Here is a 17,299-nt window from a genome sequence, read left to right as displayed (position 1 = left end):
TCTCTTAAAGGTGAAAATATTAAAGAAAAATTTAAGCACATTTATCATGTAAGGTGCCCTTGAGTTCTTACACAGAACTAAGTTGCTATACAAATCATGCTGGCGCTGAAGCTTAATTTTAAAGAGAAACTTTGTGGGAATTAAAAACAACCCTTATATCAAGTGTCCATAGGCAATCAATACTGTGCTGGGAAGAAGGTCTCGGAAAGTTTAACCTTGCCCAAACTTGACAACAGCTGGGATTTGGGGTTACTTCTCTATACACCCACACAAAAGCCACTGATCAAGAGACAATAAAAGTAAAGCATGTTTGGCTCTCAGTTTTCCAGACCATTACATACACCATGAATTCAAGGACCTAGATGTAGTAATAGATATCAGAATTGAGACAGTCCTTCAAAAACTAGTTCACATAATTTTTGTATATCAGGTTTCTGCTAAGAAAAGAAATGTGAAATCAAAACTTTCAATGTCAACACAACATCATGATGTTGTTTATATGCGGACTCCTAAAAAAATACAAATTGTATTTACAAACCAGAAATAGACTCACATAGAAAACAAACTGTGGTTACCAGGAGGGAAAAGGAGGGGAGGGACAGACTAGGAGTTGGGATTAACAGATACACATTACTATACATGAAATAGATATAAACAACAGGGATCTACTGCATAGCACAGGGAACTATATTCAGCTTCTTATAATGAGCTGTAATGGAAAAGGATCTGAAAAAAATATGTGTCTGTATATATAACTGAATTTTTTGCTGTACACATGAAACCAACATTGTAAATCCACTCACTTCAATTAAAAAAAATGTTTTAATTGTACCAAAAAAAACTTTCAATGTCAACTGTTTCAGCCCTTTCAGTGATGTCTGAGCAAAGTTCTCCCCCCAGGTAAAAAGAGCGTCGGCTTTTCCTAGGAATACTCAATGTGTCCTATGTTTTGTTCTCCACCTCCTCAAAATAATGTTTACCCTAATGCATCCTCATCTGCTGAAAAATACTGCTTCATAACCCTGGAGCAACTAATATGGAGACATTTTCTACAAGCATCTAAGTTACCGACTTCTTTCGTAGAATGCAAAGGAGTTACCTACTTCCCAATAGTCACCATTATGTCACGGTACACATGAGCTGCTCTTCCTGATTCTTGATGCTTCTTCATCTCATCGTATTAGCCACGAAATGCCAAGTGAAACTGAGGCACCATCTACATCAACTGTGTAAATATATTTCTAGTCTCATTGCCTAAGAAACCCTGGTATCATGTAGGAGCCATAATAATCTTCTATTATCTTTGTATCCACATTTTCACAATCTGTGTCCTTTATTTTGGGATATCTTGCTTTAAAAAAAAAAAGCATTCACTGTTAATTATATCATCACCAACGTCATTTGGGAGTCTTTTCTTTAGTGCTATGAGCACTAAGCCTTCATGATAAATTTTAGCATAGCTGTTGGTCCTGCAGACATTAGATTTGGTTGAGTTATCTTCACTGAAAATAGTGATCTGCCTCTTCAGCTAATTAAGTTGTATGGTAAAAGTAGCTTAAAGAATCAAATGAGGAATGTAAACCCTGTGAGCAGAAAAGTTGACTCTCATGAGACAATTGTTTTATTATAAAGAGATTTTTAATTTCCTTTTCACATCACCATCATGCCAGATGCAGCACATTGGAAAGCACTCATTGATACAAAGCGCTCTTCAGTATAGGTATAATCTAAAGACCTTCCGGAACTTCCTGGTGTCCTAGAACTAATGCCAACCATGAAAGAACAGCAGAGGAACAGAGCACATATTGGGCTATGTGTCGTAATCCAACTGAAGCACTCTTTTCCCTGAGAAAGGATGAAGGAGCTTGGTTAAGATCTTTAATTCTTGGCCCTGTAAGAAATAACAATTTAAATTTAGCTGTAAAGCCCCTTGTGAATGTAACTATACATTCCCTCCTCCAGTGCAGTTTTTACTGATTCTCTTAGTTGAACAGGTCTGATTGAGTCCGCAGGTACTGTGTAGCATGTGCAGACTCGATTAAGCCTTAGAATGTAATATAAACAGGAAGCAATATTACCTGGGTTTGAACCAGCCTGCTTATTGGCTGACTGCATGTACCCAGCCACCAGACTGAACGTCCCTGTGCCTTGGCTTCCTCATTTTCAACTTGCAGGAGATAAATACCCAGCTTTCAGGATTGTTGTAAGAAGGGAATGAACTGCTCTGTGTAGTGTTCAGAACAGTACCTATTACATATTTATCTCTCTCCTATCAACGTCAAGAGAATGACAACATTCCATTAGGAATACTGCTTACCTGATTTTGTTCACTGAGGATACCAGAACTTTAGATATTTGCATAAAATTAAGTCTGAATGGAAATTTCAAGTAGGGAGGGAGGAAGATAAAAATGTTAAATTTAGAAAGGTCAAACCTACATTATGGAATAGGAAGCATATCTATATACTTAAATCATTATTATTATTATTGATATATATACACATACATGTATGACTATATATGCTGACATGATTGTAAAATGTAAAATTAACTTATGTCTAAATTAGTTTTAAAATATATTTTAAATATATTCCTATGTTAATATGAAATTCTGTTGTCAACTTCCAGGAGGTCGCATTTAGACCCTGGTGAAATCCCTTAGCTTGTGGCATTTAAATAGCTTTCAAACCATAATTTAGGATAGAAATACAATATTTCATAATATGATTAGACTATAATTTATTTAACCATGTTCAAATTCACAAAAAAATAAAATAAATCCAACTATTAAATAATGAAATAGTATTTTCACCTATCAAATACATTTTTAGAATTTATAAAACCCAGTTTTGGTGTGGATGTTGTAAAACAGTATTTTCATAATTTTATGGAGAACAACTTGGAAATACATATCAAAGTTCTTAAAATCTTTTATCCTAATAATTATCTTAGAGTAAGAATTGGATATATGCATAAAAGTTTATGTACAAGGACTTACCACATCATTTTTTTTTTTGCAGGCTCTATATCCAGAAACACAACTAACCCCATCTATCATCTGTCCTCCTTCCATTGTTAGTGTGGGAGTAATGTAGTAAGTACCGAGACCTGAGCATAACTTGTCCAAGATCCATTACTCATATGAATGATGAAATATATGCTATTTCCATAAAAAGTTGATTGCTTATGTTTGGTTATTGATACCACTAATCACAGTGACCCCCTTTATCCATCAAATATTTGAACAGAAAACTCTCTGTGATACTTTTGAGTGAGAGCTGTAAGCCATCCAGTGAGTTTACCATACTTTATGATTTTTTTTGTATGGATCTTCATTAGAGGATTCTGTAAAAGTGATTCCAATTTAATAATATTGCTTTCAGGGCTATTTTCAAAATGATGATGACAATGATTACACTAATTATAAAATGCACCACTATTATTAAATGATTGAATCAATTAAAATCTGAATTATCTTGGAAGGACCAAAAAATAACCACATAAAGATGTCTATGGCTACTTCTAGGAAATTTACACTAATTTTTTCTTATAAAAATGACAGGAAATCCAAAATACACTTCAATGCTATTATAATAAAAAATAAAATACAGTGTAAAACTTGAGTAAATACATTCTTGTGTATTTAGGAAAAATATGCATTTGAAAACATCAGGTAGTTCACTAAAGGAAGGGAGATGATTTAGGAGAATGAGACAAATTACATAATTTCAAGAATATTTGATTTTCTCTAAGTAGTTAAAAATGCTATGAATAGAATTTCCTAGGTTAGGTTATTTAGATATAGTAATTGATTCAAATAAATACTGATATCCTTGCTGCTACATTAAAAAAATATAAATTTCAAGTTTTCTGAAAAAATTGTTTTCAACACTATCCTTTTACACAACTTAAGCATTTCAATGGATAACAGTTTAAAAACAGAGATACAATGTTACATTTTTGGTGATTTTTTTGAGACTTTCTGAATGTCAATTTTAAGATCATATTTTTATTGAGTGAATTTCTCAAGCAATCCAGGAAGTCAACATTTTTAAGTAAAGTTAAATTGCATTTATTGATTCTCTGTAAATAGATCATTAAAGAGAATAACAAATAAAAAATATAGTTTTTAAAATTAAATATGTTTTATCATATAAAGTAAATATAATGAAAATAAAATATATACATAAAATATAAATACATAAAATATTTATTTTCCCCTTTAGTGACTCAATAATATATACGATTGATTGATGGATTGATTCATTGATCCAGTTACAGAGAAATTGATGAATGCAGTATAGATAGACATAGATAAAGATAAAAGGAAACTATTTTCAATTAGACCATATATTTCTATTTAACTTCATGCTTTCAAATATCAGGTTGAAACTATCTGACATGATGTGTTTCTAAAAGCAATATGGCGACTAAATTTGAATGATTATGTTCAATCTATGAAGGAAAATAAACAATATTATGGAAAGGCTTTACTCCAGTATTTGATTGCCTCAGAGAAACAAGTGAAATGCACCATTTCATCAACGACTTGGATTATGGGTAAGGTTATATCTGTATTTGTTTACTCTAAACAAAAATGTAATTAACCATTTGGAAAACAACAAGCAAAAAGATGGCACATTTTCTCTAGTTTAAAAACAATAGGAAGCTAGTATGTATATTTGAATGAGACAAGTTGATGGAGGGGGGAATAGAAATGAAAATAACAAAATGTAGAGTAAATGTTTTCGGTGAACACACACACAATGAAGGGAAAGAATGTATACTGTACTTGAGAGAGATTAAACTTTAAGAATGCACTTATGTGCCTCACTATTATCTCCCAGACTAGTATAATGGAGTTTTCCTAACAATATGAAAAACAGGAACTGATAAATGAGGTAAATTAATCTTCAAGAGAGACAGGTTTGTGTATAGAAAGCTCAATAGCATACAGCTCTAATCTAAAAACTCCCACTTTCAGAAACTGTTGGTGGTCCAAGGGATACACCCAAGGGCTGTACAGATGCATTACTTATGCTCAAAGCCTCCACAAGCTGGCTCCAAGTCGTTTGTCCAACTCTATTTCCCACTACTGCCCTATTCTCCTGTTGAACTTAACATGTTTCTGACCTCATGGCATCACTCACGTTACTCCTTCTGACTAACATGTCCTTGGATAAATTCCACACCATTCTACCCATCCTCAAGGCCCAGCTGAAAGATCATCTTGTGTATGAAGTCCCCCTACCCTATTTGAAAAAGAAGTGAGTTCAGCCTTCTTGAAACTTCCATACTACTCTTTTAAAACTGCTCCTTCCTCCTTGTTCTTTATATGGTCATTTCTACTTTTTTCACTTCCTTTTTAAAAAAATAAATTCCTTGAGGATAAAGAATTTGACCCACTCCTCTTTACAGTAAAAGATTTCTTTACTGTAAAAGATTTCTTTACTGCAAGGTTTTCAAAACTCTTATATGCTCATTTGTATCATTATTGCCCAAAAGGAAGTGGATAGATAGTACATAATATTTCCCCAATTTTTTTTTCTCTGAATCTTTTTCTTCTTGAATAACTATATCTCTCAGAAATAATGGTCAAAGAAAAGGTTTAGGAAATTCAGCTACCAGTCATTTTTAACCTAGAAGAAACAAAAATCAAAACTAATTCTATTAGTTCAATCCCTTAGCACAATACTCCAGCACAAATATTTATTAAATGTCTAATATCAACCTGGCATTGTTTTAGATGCTGAAGATATTTAAGAACAATTCAGACAAAATCTATGTCATCATTGAAACTTATATTTTAGTAGGACATTATTCTTTTAAAAAATTGAGGTGAATAAAAAACTAATCTTTTATATTAGCCCACATATTGACTGTTTCTTGTGCTTCTCTTTTTTTTCTGTATATATTTGCTTTTTCATATGGTATATGTTTTTACAATTTGAAGAACTTTCTTAACTATTTCATGATATATAGGTGTGTTGTTAACAGATTCTTTCAGCTCTTTTTTTATCTGAGAACTAAGTATTTTACTCTCATATATGAATGACATTATTTGGGGATATAGAATTCTGGGTTGAATTTTTGCTTGTTTTGTTAGTGCTTTTTTTGTGGGGGGAGAGGTAATTAGGTTTGTTTGTTTGTTTATTTATTTATTTATTTATTTATTTATTTATTTATTTATTTATTTTTAATGGAAGTACTGGGGATTGAATCCAGGACCTCGTGCATGCTAAGCACAAATTCTACCACTAAGCTATACCCTCCCCCACAGATATTTTCTTTATGTATTATGAAATTAATTTATCTTTGCAAGAGGGAGGTAATTAGTCTCATTTATTTTTAGAGGAGGTACTAGAGGGTGGAACCCAGGGCCTCATGCATGCTAAGCATGCGCTCTGCCACTTGAGCTATGCCCTTCCTCTCATTCAGTGTTTTAAAGTTGTCATTCTATAATTTTCTCTCTTCTGTATTTCTGTCGAGAAGGTGGCCTTAATTAAAATGCTTTTTGCTCTGTAAGTAATGTGTTAAGTTTTTCCTGGCTGATTTCAGGATTTTGTTGTTTTGTTTTGTTTTGTTTGCAGCATACATCATAAAGCACATAACATGCCCAATCATGTAAGTGCTAAAGAAAAAACTAAAGGGAAATGGGGATATGAAATGTAAGAGGGATGGTGTGATGGTGAAATTTTAGATAAAGTTGCCTGGAAAGCTTCATTAAGAATGTGCATGAGACCATGACTAATAATAGTGGTGTGAAAGAAATAACATTGAACTAAGTAAATACACTGAGATTTTTAGATGTGGGCTTGGACAACTATCTCAAATTTGGGGGTCCTCAGTTTCCTTAGTTTGGAATAAGTGGGTATGATGAGGGAGAAATTAGATCCATTTAATAAACAATAATAAGCAAACAAAACCTAAAACCAAGCCTTGCCAGCATCATAGTTCCAGAAGTAAATAATCTTCCTAGCAAAATAAAACTCCATCTTTTACAGGAAGAATGCATAATTCAGATGCCTTAGGACATATCACCTGTAATAACCAGAATACAATGAAAATTTACTAGAGATGCAAAGAAATCAGAGTTGTGTACCATAATCAAGAAGGAAAGTAGTCAGTTAAGAGTAGACCCCAGGATGACATAGTTGTTGAAATCAACAGACAAGGTATTTACAGAAGCTATTATAAACGTGCTCAATGAGTTAAAGAAAAATAAATTTTTAGTAAAAAACAAATTTGGAACCTGCATACAGAAATAGAAACTAACACAGAACCAAATTAAAATTCTAGAACTGAAAAGTTTAACATCTGAAATGAAAAATTCAATTAATAGGTATAATAGAAAATTGGAGAGGACATAAGAAAGGATCAATAAATTTGAAAACAGATACACAGACTTTCAATCTGAAGAACAGAAATAAAAGTAATTGAAATAATGATGTATAAACCTCAGTGACCTGTGAGAAAACACTGATTTGTCTCATATATGTGTAATTGGAGTCTTAGAAGAAGAGGGTAAAGACAACAGTAGAAAAAAAAATCTTGAAGAAGTAGTAGTCTAAATGCTCCCTAATGTAGTGAAAAACGTCAATCTAGAGATCCAAGAAGCTCAGAAGATCCCAGAAGTTTAAATAAAAGGAATATACAGCTAATTTACGTCTTAGTTAAACTGCTGAAGACAAAACGAAACAAAGCAAAAATCCTAAAATCAGCCAGGAAAAACATGACATTACTTACAGAACACAGAGTATTTGAATTAAGGCTAAATACTCATCAGAAATACAATAGAAGAGAAAATTATAGATGGACAACTTTAAAATGCTGGAAGGAAAAAAAAATCAACCCTGGATTCTATATCCAGGGAAAATATCATTCATACATAAGGGTGAAACACTTAGTTCTCAGATGAACAAAAGCTGTGAGAATTTGTCATCAACACTTGCACTGTAAGAAATAGTAAAGAAAATTCTTCAAGTTATAAGAAATTATACCATATGGAAAATCAAATATACAAGAAATAATGAACACAAGAAACAGTAAATAAGTGGACTGATACAAAAGACTCATCTATCATTCTACTCTTAATTTTCTTAAAATAAAATGTTTATCTAAAACAAAAAAAGTTCACTGTAAGAAGTGATTTTTAAATATATATAGAAGTAAAAATAATATCACAACAAGAAGGAAGGGGTAAATGGAATTATGATAAGTTTCTTATGTTGAGAAATTACAAGAGTAAACTGTGAAGTGTGAAGTGAATTCTAAAGTAGAGAAGTATTAATTCTGAGTATATTTTGTTAAGGATGCATGTTGTAGTCCTCAGAGCAACCAAACGGTACATACTGTATGATTTCAACATTATGAAATGTCAGAACTGGTGAAAGTCATCTTAGCGATAGAAACTGTATTAGTGATTCTGGATCAGGAAATGGGGGTGATGAGGTAGTAACTGATTGCAAAGACTCATGAGGGGACTTTTGGATTTTCTGGGTTAAATAAGTGGTTTGTATGATGATTGGATTGGGGGCTACATGTTGTGTACATGTTTCAAGTCTCTTCAAACTTTATATTTAAATATGTACAATTTATTATATGTATTATATGTAAGTTATACCTTAGTGTAGTTTAATAAATGAAAAAATTAAATTAACCAAATAATAGTATCACAGCTAGCACATAGTGTAATAAATATTTATTAATTTAACAATTGCCTTAGCCCTTGTTAGGTGATTGGGAGAAACAAAGATGGAAAAACCAGTTTCTCTTGTTCAACTTTCAAGTCTTTTCATTTCTAAAAATTTTCACTGCAAAATGCTGCCACATATAACTTTGTTGTGTTACATTGACAATATAGAGAGTTATGCATACTGCAAGAAAGAGAGGGGTCAGGAAAGTTGCTGGAATAACTCTAACCCAGAGTTCCTTGAGAAATACTACCAGATGTATTAATAATAATGTTTGATTTACCTCTGTATCCCTGGCACAGGTTAGAGAACCCAGCTTGTAATAAGGTTGAAGAATAATAGTGAATGAATGAATGAATGAATGATAGGCCATATAGCTAAAATTAACTACTACTTCACAGTCGTTAAGCTAAATTGTCAACCACTGTTGGGGCACGCGTTCAAAGCTTTAATCAATTTGGCTACCCTCCTCACTCTTCTTGTCTATGGTGACATATAAACATGGGGAAATGGCCTACTTTTTTTGTAGTTTGTCATGCCCTATTTAATACGGTCCCCAATGAGTATTAATATATCATATTTGTCCTTGTGCTCAGCTTGCTGTGAATAACAGCCTTTCAGAGTACAACAGACCTCAGAGATGAATTCAACTCTTTCATTTTCAGATTAAAATTCTTGGCCTCAAAAAGTGAACGGCTTGGGATTGCATAGAGTGTTGATAGAAGAATTCAATTATATTAAACTCCTAGTTTGGTATTTTTACTGGACTAAATCACTCACTAATTAAGGAAGAAGTCTCTTACCATCAATTAGAAAGATAGAAGAGAGGAGGAAGGAAGGGAAGGAGGGAAGGAAGAAAGGAAGGGAAGGGAGGAAGGAAGGAAGGAAGGAAGGAAGAGAGAGAGGAAATGGAGAGAAAGCAAATAAGAAAGTCCTTCCCTGGCTTGCCAAAGCCCTATCACAAAGATAGAATGAATCAAGACCCAGGGAACAGAAATACAGCTGGTCACACCAGAGCCTGGTTCTCAAATGTTTTACTTGCTTCCAGCCGGGTTTCTTTCAGACTAGTCCAAATCCCTTTCAGTCCTGTGTGACTGTGCTAATTAATTGTTAACGTTAGTCTTCTATTTAAAAATCTGCAGGGCTGGAAGCCAAAAGAGGAGTGTTAAAATATTAAAAAGACCTTAAGCCTGGGGCACAAGCTGATCAGCAGCAGGAGGCAGAAAGACTATTTCCCCTGGTACTGAGTGGCTAAATTAAGGAAACTGAGTTTACCACACTCCTTTTGAAATGCTCCTTCTGACTTGTTTGCATTTTCAAAGGCTGGACATCAAAGAATCAGGGCCCACTTTGGAGCATCCAGCTCCTCATCATACATACTTACAGTGCCCTGAGAATGACATGCTTATTTCCAAACGAGACCAAAATTCACTAGAGTAAGTAAAAACTTGGGGTGAAATAGATTTAACGTCACTCTTTGCACATGGCTAAAGTGTCATTGACTCCATAAAAGACCAACTAAATAGCTCCAATGTGGCTACTCTGTAACGCGTGGTGGGTGTTACTAAATGGCGGTGGGTTGATTTTGATTCTTTAACTAGGAATAGCATTTGTCGTCTTGCTGGCTGGTAAACTGCAGATCAGAGGGAATTTGGGCAGAGGAAGAGAAAGAAAGTGATTTAGCAAACACGGTTTGGTACCCTTTGTTCTCATTGACTCACATGTTTTGAAGATTGTGTTGGGGACTAAGGGAGATATTTCAATAATATGAAAATGTTGACTGGGCTGAATCATTGTTCTCTGCATGTCATTAAAAGCCAGTGAGTGGAAATATACAATGTGCCTCTTGACAGAGACAAAAGACTTAGGAGAGAGGGCTTGGTATGTCTCACGTGTTTTAAAAAATGAGGGGAAAAAAGTATTAGCGATCCCTTAAGCAAACATGTGCTATGTTCTCAAAAAAGGATTCTGTGAGAATTTTAATCTCACCTTTGGCAATACCTCTATTCATGTTCTGAGTGCATTTATAAATACACAGTGAAAGAATAGTAGTTTATTTTTCAAATGGAGATGCATTCACTTTGATATGGGGCACTGACATAGAAAGGTACACTTTTCTTATAGAGCAAAGTCATCCAGTAACTGTAAGCCACAAGAAATTCCAGGGCACATCGCCAAGAAAAAGTATGCTCCTTAGAGCACTGTACATGAGAGTCTCTGGGTAAGAAGTCATTGGCTCTTTATTGGGCCCACCATGTAATCTCTACTTTGCCATGTCATACAATGTGTGACGGGGACCCTTTTGAGTGGTTCACAAATAGTCAATCATTTAATCTCCATAATATCCCCAGGAGGTAAGAATTGCTATTATTCCCACTTCACATAGATTACTGAGCCCTGTTGTGGATAATGAATTTGCTCAGACTGCACAGCTGGCAAGGATTGGAATTAGGACTCAGACCAGCCTGACTGGCTCTGGAGTTTATATTCTTAAATATAATACCTTCCCAATGACATGCTTGACGGATTAGAAAATGAGGCTGGAAAGAAATATGCTCCTTGCACTGACAGGTTTTGAATCCTGAATGCCAGTGATGCCTACTTATTTTCAGAATCACCCATACAGATCTGGATCACAAAATGCTTGAACTCATATTTGCCTATTGGTAAAACAGGATAACAATACCTATGCTTTAAAATTACTGAGAAGATTAAATAATTCAGTGTATGTATAAAGTGCCTGGAACTTAGTTTACCAAATCTTCATGTTTGTTGTACCCCTGTCAGAGGTTGGGGATACAAATGTAAGACATGGCCCATAGGGTCTTGGCTCCAAATGGTGGTCCTCAGGCCAACATCACCAGCATCACCAGGGTTCTTGTTGGAAATGCACAATCTCAGATTCTACCCCAGACCTACAAAAGCAAAATCTACATTTTTAACACCATCCCCAGGGATCTGTGTGCATATTCACATTTGAGAAGCACAACACAGCGCACACAGATTTCACTGCCTGCGAGTTTGTTTTCCCATTTTTCTGTAACCTTTATGTACAAGGACTTCCCAAGCAGGATTCTCCGGCAAAGTGCTAATTTCAAATACTTATTCTTTTTGTCAGACTATATGCGTGTCAGATCAAGCACTCTGGTCTCATGTTTGGAAAAAATGATCTGTGTATATGTTTTGTGTCTCAACATTTTCCAAAAGTTTTATGCTACAAAAATGCCTTTAATCTTAACTAATTCCATCATCTGCTCCATCTGTCTCGGTTCTGCCTGTCCACATTCCTGAGGGGTTATTCTGGGGGCAGGCTGTATGATGCAGTGCCAGATCTCATGGTGGAATTACACAATGCAGTCTTCTTTGGAGCACTTGTTTCTAGCCTCCAAGAGCCCCTCAAAGGTTCAGGGAAGCCTTGAAGCAAATATACACAGAGTTTCAAAAGTTTAAATTTACCCCCCAAAATGAAATACCCTTCCCCTATCATTAAAATAAAAATGCATTTGGTTAAGGAGATTAAGAGGCAAAACATGGAGCCATAGAAATAGATACGCAGATATAGAGGGAAAGGTTTAAAAGGTGCAAACTATCATACATAAAATAAGCTACAAGGACATATAGTACAGCATGGGGAATGTAGCCAATATTTTATAACAACTATAGATGGAATATATCCTTAAAAATTGTGAATCATTATATTGTACACCTGTAACATATAATATTGTACAGCAACTATATTTTGATAAAAATTAATAAATAAAAAAAAGAGATACGAAGTATGGCACAAGATCTTGAGATCATCAGAAAGAAGCTCCAGAAAGCACAGTTTCCTAGGAAAAGGAAGCAAATGCTGTTTCCTAGTAGACAATGACATAAATCAGAACAGAATGAAAACCACAAGATATTTCTTGGAGGTGAAATTGCCCCACTGGATGGGATTGCATTTGGGGTACCCTAAAAAGGAGTATTGGAAAGTTACTCTAGGCAATAGATTGCAATGAATGACATGTTCTCAGATAGATGCATCAAATCCTGCAGCCTATCCATGCCTCATTTCTCTTCTTGTACCTTTAGAGTATAACTAAACATTGTAGTTTGATGCATAAAGAACACTGGTCTGGGACTCAGGAGACCCCAATTTATTGGCTCTGCCTTCACCTGGCATTTAACCTCTTTGTGTCTCAATGGTCTCATCTCTTAAATGTTAGTTTGGCTAGCTGATCTCCGCAACTGCCCCAATTCTAAATTTCTCCGATTTAAAGATTTCACCGTCATCCACCCCTAGGGTGCCGCTGGCCTCAGAGCCATTCTTCTTGTTAATGAACCACACCTGTTGTTCACATTTGCTCATTTTCTGCTCAGAGTATTCAGCCCACAAGAGCATCATTATCACGGTTCTTTGTGGTTTTAGCTTGCTAAAAGACGCTGGCTCCTGTAGCAGGGAAGAGCTGAGGGAATCAGGAAAGTTTGGGGGGAAAGGAGAGAATCAGCATTAGGACAAGAGAATGAGGAGAAGAAAGAGGGAGAAACGTGGAAAGAGAGACAGTCAGGGTGTTCCAGAGAAGTCTGGTCCTGATGAGGGGAGCAGGATTACCATTGGGAGGGAAAGAGGGAGGGAGGGAGAAAAGAAAGCACCAAAGTGTCAAAGAGGAGGGAGGGGAAGACAGAGTCAGGAGCTTGGCTAAGTAGATGCCAAGCAAAGGTCGTAGCCATTTAATTTCTCCCAACCTCATTTCTACCTCTACAGCAGACACACACCTCAAAAGACAAGAGTTATTAGAAAACAGTGACCTAAGCAATGATGTTGTTTAATGCAGACCCAGCTGGCTTCTCACATCTGATGTTCTTTTCAGTGAAATGGCCCAATTTCGCTTTTGAAGATAATACCAACTTCCCCTCTCCCTCTCAAGAGAATTTGCTCTTTTCGTTTGGTATCTTGAATAGTCCTTGCTGCTACAAAAGGCAGAGTTCACATTTATGTAAGAAAAGTTTGATACAAGAGCGGTGTTTTAGCTGGAAGCCCAGAGCCTCAATTGATTTCAAGGAAACCTAGTGCTATTGACACAGTGCTTCCTGCTGCGCTTTCTAGAAGCAAGAAATTCAGCTGAAAACAGGATACACCAGCATCCATCAAAGGAGCAGCTGCAAAGAAACTGAAATATGATGAGAGAGCCAAGATCTGAGTTCCTTCCCATGTTTTGACATAAAGTTATTGTTTGGTCTTGAGAAAGTCAAACTCTCTGAGCATATACAAAAAGGATGGAAAAATATCAGGACTTATTTCCTTGAGGATGTTGCAAGTTTCCATCAATCTCCTTGGATATGTGCATTGTCTTGGTACATATGACTTTCTCCTTCCTGATATCCCCTCATCAAATAAAAATACTTTCCTCTCACCTTTCAAGTGAAAATTGTTTTACCATGATATGTCATTTCCAATTCAATTTGAAGAGAAACAAATGTGTTTCAATAATATAAGGAGAGATCTTACTGCACAGGATTTGGGGAAAAAAAAACCTTGAAAATTTATTTGGTCTTCAAGAAAGACATGAATTGGAATTGATACAAAGGTTACATTATAGAATTCAGAGAGAAAATTGGCTCTTTCTATTATATTTCACTGTAACTAGGATTTGCCCAATAAAATATTTAATTGACATAATAATTTTGTACATATATTGGTAATTCTAAAATATTTAAATTCAGTTCATTTTCTTTAAATCTTTGTTTGCATGATAGCTCTACTTAGTAAATAGTTTTTCCCCCCTCAGAGTAAAAGCAATAGAAGAATATCAGGCAATAGTTTGGGAAAAGTATCACAAATTTTGAATGTGGAGTCTGAATTCCTAAAATTTTTCATCAATTCCTACAATTACAGTGAAAAGAGATCTTAGAAAACATTTTCCTCAGATTTTTATTTCACTAATAGAATTTAAACTCATAAAATCAAGTTAATTGCCTTCAGTTATATGAACAATATACGGAAAGGTCAGAATTCAAACCCCCTTTTCATTAGACCATCCTGTCTCATTGAAAGATGCTCTTTATTGATAGTGAAAAAAAAATGATATTTCCACTTACAGTTCCAGGATAAATTGGGGACTACAATGGTCACGGACAACTATTGACATCAACAAGGAGTAAGTTGTAGGTTACTTTGCATTGGTCCAAGATAAAAATGAGGAAAAAATTGTCTAACAGTGAAAAGAGGATGTTAGTAGGGAAGACAGTATTGGCTCTTTTTTTTCCCCACTGCTTGCTGCTCTTTCTCTCCCTACACTAATAATGTGGCACTTTAACTAGGGGACCTCTGATTGTTGTTCCCTTAATAGAGGCAATGACTTCTCCAGCTGGCTGCTTTCAACTTCTCCCTTATCATCCAGAATTCCTAACAACTCATTCTTTTGTTAGAGTCATGCCCTTCCAGGTCATCTTCTTGGCAGAGGTTCACTTCATGATGATCCTAAGCATGCTCTATTCTAGGGGTTCATATCTGATAAGAAGGACTCTTCAGTCCACATTCAGTAGAAGTACAGCTCACTCCCAATGCAGCCTTCTCTCTCTTTGCTCTGCCATCTCCAACCAGCCTTCCACCCTCTCCAATTTATAGTAGAATCGCACCTGCCTGCATCCCTCAAACTCAATGTCACGCTCTTTGAGCAGTTTTTCTTGATATTTTTTCTCCCACTTAGTTTAAAGTGAAAGTGACGCACACTCATCTCTCTGAGGTGAGGCTGCACAGAACACCAAAAGCCCTTCCTATAAAGTCCTCATTGCAGGCCATTTCCACCTCTTTTCCTTAACCCATCTGAGCTTCGAGTTTTAGTTTATAAGATGGAGATAACCAAATCATCAAACTTTCAGGAATGTTCTGAGGATGACATAAGATTAATAATGCATCAGGGGGAGGGTATAGCTCAAGTGGTAAAGTGCATGCTTAGCATGCATGAGGTCCTGGGTTCAATCCCCAGTATTCCTCTAAAAATAAATAAACCTAATTACTTCCCCCCATAAAATAATTAAATAATACAATGATAAATAAATAAAATATTAAGAAAAAGAAACAACTCAAAAATATTAATAATGTGTCAGTGCTTTAAAAATCATAACATCCTAGATACATTTCAGTTATTATTATAACATTATTTTTCATTGTAGTTTCATCCAAAAATTCAACTAATTTTTAATCAAATATAGACCCAATATTTGCCCCCAAGTCTCTCTCTCTTTACTGACTTTCTTCCTTCATTCTTATTTCTTCCCTAGAATCCAATCCCATTTAAATGCCCTAGTGGTATGAAGTGTAAAGATATGGATGTATGTGTACAGTCTGTAATTTGCAAATCCCTGCATAAATCTCTGATTTCAGGGTTTTCTAACCAAGCCAACAAAATTACTATACTTGTTTGGCACCGTTAAGCTTAGCCTGGGACTAATCACTTTTCCCTGCATTATACAACATTGATGTGCTTTGAGAGTAGAAAAATATTATGATTTCAGTTGTTACAGATGGTGTTTTCTTCACTCTTTCAAAATAATTTTGGTTTTGGAGTTAAAAAAAAAAAAGCAATATAGCATTACCCAACATGGCATGATAGGGAAGAAATTCAGTGAGTTTCATGCACTTTCTCACATGATGTAATGAGGGTCAAGCAAATTGAAGAGGAAGGTCAAATAGTTATGTAATGCATTGGTACTATGTTTTAAGGAAGTTATAAATATATAGGAGGAATTTGCTTTGTGTCTATAGACCAATCAGTGTTTAGCTCTACAGAGCCTTTAGAATAGGGATTGGGTGTCTGTAGATTCCACTGTGTCCACTGAATCCAGAGATTGCTTGTACAAGGTAACTTCTACTTACCTCTTGTAGATCATCAAGATCTGAGAACCAAAGCGATTATCACTGATCAGTTGGTGACAAGATTTATCCTTTTATTCAGCTTTGGATAGTGGTTAATACTGCAGGCTCTAAAGACAAGCTGCCTGACTCAAATTCTGGGTACTATCTGTGTGATCCCAGGAATATCCTTTAACCTTTCTGTGCCTCAGCTTCTTTATCTGCAAAATGAGGCTATCTTGTCTGTAAAATAGGATTGCTGTGACTACTAAGTTAAATTAATATGTATAAAGCAATAATAAAAATGCTTCATGTGTAGTAATTGCTCATTAAATGTTAGTTATTATGATTAGGAGAATATTCAACACTTACTAGGTGGTCAGTGCTGGTCTTAGGACATGGGTGTAAAATTATGGAAGATAAACAAAACAATGACTCAGCTCTCCTGGAACTTACAGGTCTGGGAGACAGACATTAAAACTCACATATAAGTGTGAAATATCTCATGTGTGCTAAAAATGAGAGATCTAATGAGGTATAAAAGGGAGATGATCAGGACTGGCAGGTTGGAGAAATGTTTCCTGAGTATGTGCTGACTTAGCTAAGATCTGAAAGGTAAGAAAGAGATAAGAGGAGAGAACACTCTAGGCAGAAAGTATAGCATGTGTACAAGTTCACTTGTGAGAATGTGACAGCCCAGGTGAGCCATAATGGACCAAGGTGATAGGAGGGGAGGTGGAAAGAAGTCAGTAATAAGACAGATATTTAG

The sequence above is a fragment of the Camelus ferus genome, chromosome 5 (genome assembly GCF_009834535.1).
Source record: "Camelus ferus isolate YT-003-E chromosome 5, BCGSAC_Cfer_1.0, whole genome shotgun sequence".
In the NCBI taxonomy this organism is placed as follows: Eukaryota; Metazoa; Chordata; class Mammalia; order Artiodactyla; family Camelidae; genus Camelus; species Camelus ferus.
Note: the sequence above shows the minus strand (reverse complement) of the source record.